We start from the raw sequence: 7,937 nt of genomic DNA, 5'->3' as shown, positions 1-7,937 counted from the left end.
AAATTTCAAATAGGAAAGAAAATTTTGAACTTTTAGAGTCAGTGAAGAAGCATTTTTTGAACATTTATGTATAATTAATTAATTCATTCCTTCACTAAACATTGAGCCACCTTATGTGCCAGACACTGCGCATAGGATCAGGATACCAGGTGAATCAGCTTTTGCCTTCAAGCAATTCACATTCCAGTAGGGGCTACAGCACTGTTAACAGTTAATAAAGGTAGAGTGGGATAAGTGCCAAAAGAGCAATGTGCAAAGTGTTACTGAAACATCAATAATGCAGCCACTGTCTGCCTAGGGTGGGGGAAGGGCAGTTGTTAGGGAAAGTTTGATAGGAGAAATGATGTTTGTGAAGAATCTTGAAAGAAAAGGAGAAAGAGAACAATCAAAAAAGCTGAAAACTACAAAGAACCTCCTGTTTAGACATATCAGAGAGGTAATAAGAAGACAGAATTGAGGAATCAAAATTCAACAGACAAGAGAAATTCACCCTGCATGTGCTCAACATTTTACCTTGCATTCCCTTCAAGAAATTTGCTGATTCATAAGAGGCACATGTAGAAGTGGCTTCTAAGAGTCAGGGGGGTCTGCAGAGCTTTTGGCCATCTAATGAGGCTGAGAGAAAAAAAAATGGAGCTCACAGCTACCAAAGCAGCTAATACATGACTGGCAAAGATCCCAAAGAAAAGGGAAGGGCAGAAAAGTAAACCTGACCATTCAAGCAGATTTTCCTCTTGAGGTATTACCAAATTGTAAGTGGCACACACATAGAGTGGAGAAACCTAGTAGAATGTGGCTGTTGACAGGCTGAGAAGCTAAGTAAAGGGTATCAGTTAGGATTTGGTCAGGGACTCAGAACCTCTCTGAGTTCTGAGAGGTTAGAATAAAGGATTTATAGAATAAATTAAATCCTTTATAGAATAAGGATTTAATATATGTTTTGGATCATATGGAATTGTGGGAGCTGATGTAGAAGACTATGGAAGTCTGTTGCCTTCATATTTGTTGGGTAGGTCTAAAGTCACTAAGGGTCAGTAGGGCCAGTATTGAGAAGAAAATCAGGACTTGAAACAAAAGAGAGTCAGGGCAGCCTGTAACCCACAAGGACTAACTGAAACCCAAGAGGACAAACTGGAACCTGTGTTTGTCTATCACTACCTTTGTCTTCATCAACGCAGGTGACTTGCAGAAGAAACTGGCAACTTTTGCCATAGAACTGCACATGTGTCCCTAGCCCAGGACTCAGAGAAGCTGAAGGAGATCTGGTAGAGGCTGGAGTAGCTGCACGCCTGTCTGCTGCTCTAAGCTAAAAAGATGAGTCAGAAAATCAGCCACAATGTGTATGAACTGCATGGTTTCTGGATCCCTACACCTACACCTACCCTGAGAGCATAATGGCTGCTGCTTAACTTCCACCTTCCAAATCTCACAGAAGTTTTTACCTAGAGGTCAGTACTAACTTAAAACTAAAGAGGGAAGGGAATTCTAGGAAGTCTAGTTCTTCCTTTATACAGTATAAGACCACCGAATGGTGACCTTGCCAAATTGGCATCCATATACACCTCTTTTAACCATATTTGTCATCCATATAAACACAGTAGCAGCATGATTCAATTTTCCTTTGTACCATCGAAAATTCATTAACCAAAATAAGATGCTTGTCCATCTTCGGATAATATCCATTCCTCTTCTAACTGAATTATATCCCTGCATTAATCAGCTTGGGCCAGCATAACAAAATATCACAGACTGAGTGGCTTAAACAACAGAAATATTTTTACTTCTTTTTTTTTCCTCACAGTTTTAGAGGTTAAAGATCCAAGATCAAGGTATCAACAGTTTTGGTTTCTTCTGAGACCTGTTTCCTTGGCTCACAGATGGCTATCTTCTCACTGTGTTCTCTTATGGCCTTTCCTCTATGCACGTACACTTTTGGTGTCTCTTTTCGTGCCCAATTTCCTCTTTTTATAAGGATACCAGTAAAATTGGACTTAGGCCCACTCTAATGTTTTCATTTAACTTAATCACCTCTGCAATGGTCTTATATCCAAATATAGTCACATTCTGAGATACCTGAAGTTAGGACTTCAATATATGAATTCTGGGGGTACATAATCCAGCCCATAACTCCCTCCAGACCTTTGATGTTCTGTGATGTAAATAGTGAGATCTAAGATTAAGAGATCTAAGATTAACTATTCTTACCATATCTTCTGTTACATGGTAGAAGAGCAGGAAAGTGATAGTAAAGGTTAATATATTCATATCAAAGTTAGAGGAAATACTCAAAACAGTTCTCCTTGCTGCAACTTGCTCATGAGGTCATATAAAGTATTTATAACTTCCTACACCCATTATCCTTTGCATATTCCCTCTGTCCTCAACAAGAACCTTGACTAGTCCTTGCCTGGTGGAGTGAGTGATCCAAGCCTTCATTCCTGAAGGATCTAGGCCATTAGCAATCCTACCTGCAATGAGTTGTTTTAGTTTTTGGCTTTTAAAATAGGTGTGTATCAGAGGATATCCTGCATGTCTGACATATTCCTTCTTGCCTTCTTCCCTGTGAAGGAGCAAGCCCAAATTTCCCCTTGATAGTCAGGATCCATCACCCCAGCTAGTACAGTAGTCCTTTTTCACTGTAAATTCAGTGACATCAGAAGCTCAAAGGAGGCAGGTGACAGTGTCAACTTCTAGTTTAATAGAAACATTGCTGTGTACCCTGGTGGAAACATTTATTCCATGGAAACGAAGACCTCTAGACTAGCAGAGCACAAAATGATGGGGAAAGTAAGAAAAACTTTTGCTTGTAAATTACTAAGGATAGTTTGTTTCCTGGACCTATGTATTTTGTTTATGGAGGAAACAAGACCATATATGCTTCTCCAATACAGAGCTTTATTTTGCATCCCAGAAAATATTACCCTTACCACACGAGGCATTGCCATGCAGATGGAATCATAATTGAATCTTCAAAGGGTTGTTCCACTGTTCTATCTGCCCAGCTGCTTCAGGGTGTTGGTAAACACAATAAGACCTAGAATCCTATGAACATGAACCCATTACTACATTTCATTTCCCATAAAATGACTTCCTTGATCAGAAGAAATGCTCCCATTATCCCTTGTACTCAATTTTTTATAATTGTTCCATTCTCTTACTGTTTCCCCCACCCCACCCCATCCTTCACTCCCACTAAACCATAACCTCTTTGTGAGCAAGAACTGTGTCTTATTCATTTTGGTAACTTTAACAAATATAGCCTAAGTTTAGGTACATGTTCAAAGGAAACTGATTGAGTAAATGATAGAAAAGTCAATAATGTCAAATACAGCTGAGGGGTCAAACAACATGAAGGCAAATATTAAAAAGAGGACTCTTATTAGAAACAAGAACCTTTTAAAGATGGAATTAGGGACTACCCTGGTGGTCCAGTGGGTAAGACTCCATGTTCCCAATGCTGGGGGCCCAGGTTTGATCCCTGGTCAGGGAACTAGATCCCGCATGCATGCCGCAACTAAGAGTCTGCCTGCCAGAACTAAAAGATCCCGCATGCTGCAACTAAAGATCCTGTGTGCCGCAATGAAGATCCTGAGTGCCACAACTAAGACACGGCACAGCCAAAATAAATAAATAAATAAACATGAAAAAAATTAAAAAAATAAAGTTGCAATTAAACAGGTGAAAGAAAAGGAGAGAGATCTCTGGTTGGCAAATTCTCTTACTAGCTGTATGAACTTGGGCCTCTGTTATGTACTAAAAGTTTATGTTCCCCCAAATTCATATATTGGAGCCCTAACCTCTAATGTAATGGTATTCGGAAATGAGGCTTTGGGGAGGCAATTATGGTTAGATTAGGTTATGAGGGAAGGACCCCCATAACAGGATTAGTGGCCTTATAAGAAGAAGAGATCTGTGTGTATGTGCATGCACACACACATACACAAGCTCGTGCGTACACATCCACGTGTGAAAATTTGTGTGAGGTTCCAGTGAGAAGGAGGCCTTTGCCAGCCATGGAAGAAAGTCCTCACCAGGAACAGAATCAGGCTGACACCTTGATCTTGGGTTTCTCAACTTCCAGAACTATAAGAAATAAATTTCCATTGTTTAAGCCACCCAGTCTATGGTATTTTGTTATGACAGCCCAAGCAGACTAATCCATCCTCCATTTCCTTTTATCTAAAATGGATATAAAAGATATCTGACAGTATCAATGAGAATGGTAAAGATAATATATGTAGAGTGCCTAGTCATTGTTCAATAATAGTAGTGAATTTATCCAGTTAGGGTTGTGCAGCTAGTATTGTGCTGGCCTGCCATATGCTTTCCCCTTCAATTCATTTCAGGCTCCTATTTGCTCTTTGTGTGACTATTTGATCATTTACCTTACTCTGCTCCTTTATCTATGGGTCTCTTGACTACTGACTGTTTGCATGGGTTTGTATTACTTTGGCCTGTGATATTTATGAACTCTTGATTTTTGTTGCCTATTTGTCCTCTGACTCATCACTGACCAGACAGACTCTGCTTTCCTGGTGTTTACCTGGCCCCTTTGGCCAACAGTGAACTGACTTATATCTTGAGTGCTTAACAGCAAATCAGAGAATATTTTTAAGGGAATACATACTCTATACTTCCATAAAAATCCTGACTCAGTGATCATAAAAATATGGCACATTATTTCAATCTCCTCCCACCTTAACATTCACTTTTGTCATTGTAGTTTTCCTTCCTTTTAGACATCTGCTCATAATTAATGGGGTTACTTACTGCTCTAGATCTCCAGTAGTTTTATTGCTTGCCTTCTGAAACAGACAAGGTCTCATGCACCAGTGCTTTAAAACTTTATGGATCAGTGACCCTTTGAGAACCTCATGAAAGTTATAGGGATCCCTAGCACCATCACTCCCAAATGTCTATATTCACTTCCACATAAAATTGTGTATACAATTTCAGGAAGTTAATGGGCCTTTTGAAACACAGGATTTCAACTCCAGCTTATGAAATTCAGTATTATTCCTTCCTCTCATCCCAGCATACTTTAAAATATTTAAATAAAACATTCAGTTTGGGCTTCCTGGTGGTGCAGTGGTTGAGAGTCCGCATGCCGATGCAGGGGACACGGGTTCGTGCCCCGATCCGGGAAGATCCCACATGCCATGGAGTGGCTGGGCCCGTGAGCCATGGCCGATGAGCCTGTGCATCCAGAGCCTGTGTTCCGCAACGGGAGAGGCCACAACAGTGAGAGGCCCGCATATCGCAAAAAAAAAAAAAAAAAAAAAAAAAAAAGAAAACTGAAAACATTCAGTTTGAGTTTTTTCTTTGGTTAAATGGAGTTTATGTTTTACTGTCAGTTTCAGTGTTTTAAATTCATTTCTAAATAATCCAAACCTAGGAAATAGTTAAAAGGAAGTACCAGGTTAAGAAAAGCATTAGAAACAGTAAGACAGAGGCACTAACTCAGGAACTTTATGTGGAAAAGATTTCTTGATCTTTAACCATGAGGGAAAAGACAATGTCCTTCCCATGTTGTCCATGTTGAACAAAGATATGCCATCATGAAGGAATTATCAGCTGTGATGTTAATGACTGTTGGTTGGCTCACACACCACCCTCTGTTAGGCATCTTACTCTTCACTGATGCTCACTAACACCATTAAGGCAAACCCTGGTCTTGGCATTTCTGTGGTTCATGGATTTATATATGAGCCACTATTTGACTTTTTTTTTAATAACTTGATATAACTCTCAATAGGTACTACAATATGTTCTGACATCCCTTTATAATCACATCCCTCAATGTGGGTTCTCCAAAGACTTACACTGTAATAGTTCTGTTATCATATTCATTGTGACATAAATTGGCATATAATGGATTCTTTTTGGACTTGCATCCTTATGCATTTTCTCATTCTAACCTCTCATTGTAATGGCATCATAACAGGGTCCCTGCAGACTCTCACGGAAGTTATCATGAGGTAGTTAACATCACGGCAACTCCAGATTATATTGCACAGGAAATCAGCATTGTGAAAGGAACTTAAATAAAGTCCTGATAAGTAATCACTGGTTATGTTTAGTGATTATATTGTCTAAACAACTCTCTCTTTCTTTTAATTCAAAAAGTTCCCCAAAGACAATATTCCACATTTAAAAAAAAAAACCTACCTGGCAACCAGGAAAATTATACTTTTTAAAGTGAGCCAATTTTCAGTTGAGTTTGGCAAAACATCCTAAAGTATAGCTTGTGCTTTAATAACTAGAAAGTAAGCTGATATGTTTCATTTTATGTTGATTTTTAAAATAGCTGGTATTCAACACAGCTATGAGAAAAGGAAGCTGCATATATTACACTTACACCCAAAACTATCAACTTAGAAAAAGGAGAGTCTTCACCTCTCTAGATGTAAAAACTGAAGATAAGAATTTGGGACATAATGACCTTTCAAACTCCTGACAACTAAAAAGGAAAAAAGAAATGTTTGTTTAGAAGGAAATGAACAATACTTCTGTTTAAGAACTCACAACCATCAGTATTGCTGAACACCTTTGGTGCAAAGCAATGTACTTAATTCAGAAGATACCAAAATGTGGCATATTTCCTGTTTATGAGAATGTACAGTGTAATTGTGGGAAAAAATCATATACTTTAAGATCTGGATATTGGTATAAGGTTACCCCACTAAATATCTGATGAATGTGTGATTGAGACATCAATGCTGCAGCAGGAGTTCATAAGGATCAAGTGTATTGGGTTCGTATTGCTGCTCTAATAAATTGCCACAAATTTAGTAGTTTAAATAATACAACTGTATTATCTTACAGTTCTGTAGGTTAAAAGTTTGATACTTTTCTCACTTGGCTGAAACCAAAGTGTAGGGAGGGCTGCATTCCTTTCTGGAGACTTCAGTAAAGAGCTAACTTATTTGCCTTTTCTGGCTTCTAGAGCCCACTTGGATTCCTTGGATCATGGCTCCTTTATCCATCTTGAAAGTCAGCAATAGTGTAACTCTCTGTGCCTCTCTTCCATAGTCACATCTTCCTCTCACTGACCTTCTCTTCCACTTTTATAAGCCTTTGCAGTTATATTGGACCTACACTGATAATCTAAGATATCCTCTTTATTTTAAGATCAGCTGATTAGCAACTTTAATTCTATCTGCAAACATACTTCCTCTTTGCCACTGAACTTAACATATTCACAACTTCCAAGGATGGGAGAGGAAGATATTGGAGGAAGTAAGCCTTGAATGGAGCTTTGAAGAGATATTAAAATATAGACAGGACTTACATTAGGATGTGAAAATAAAACCAAATTGTAATTAATTCTTCAGCACTCTTCCAGGCCAATAATGTTAGCACAGTAGAGGTTAGAGGTTTGAAATACAGACATTGGAGCTAGGCAGACTTAGTTTCAAGTCCTGGCTCTGCCAGTAGTAACTATGTGATCTTGGGCAAGTCAGAAATCTACTTGACCCTCAGCCTCGCATCCTTAAGGTAATGTTAAAAGTAACATCTAACTCATAGCATAATCATAATGGTTAAAAGAGGAAGAACATGAGGACTTCTGGTTTCCAGTATAGGCTGTAGGGAGCTTAGATGTTGCCATTCTATCCTAACAACAGGTAAAAAGCTGAAGAAACTGAAAAATAAACAGCTCTTTTTAGATCTGTCAGAGAAGTGAGGTCACAGGGCAAGACGCTACTCTGAAAATTAGGGAGGCAGAAAGAGGAATACAAAGAATCACAACTTACTAAAACGGAAACCCCCAAGCAGAGGACCAGTTCTGGGGTAGGAAACACTGAACTGTAATTAATGAATTGCTAAAAGTCAAAAATGAACAAGTTTAAGAGATAAAATCTCCAAGGGTCTCAGTTATCTGGGAGGGTTATCACACATTAGTGAATTTTTTAAACTTTTTAAAATGTTTTAATCTA

This window comes from Orcinus orca, chromosome X (assembly GCF_937001465.1).
Source record: "Orcinus orca chromosome X, mOrcOrc1.1, whole genome shotgun sequence".
Lineage (NCBI taxonomy): Eukaryota > Metazoa > Chordata > Mammalia > Artiodactyla > Delphinidae > Orcinus > Orcinus orca.
The sequence above is the reverse complement of the archived record's forward strand: the minus strand, read 5'-3'. Positions refer to the sequence as shown.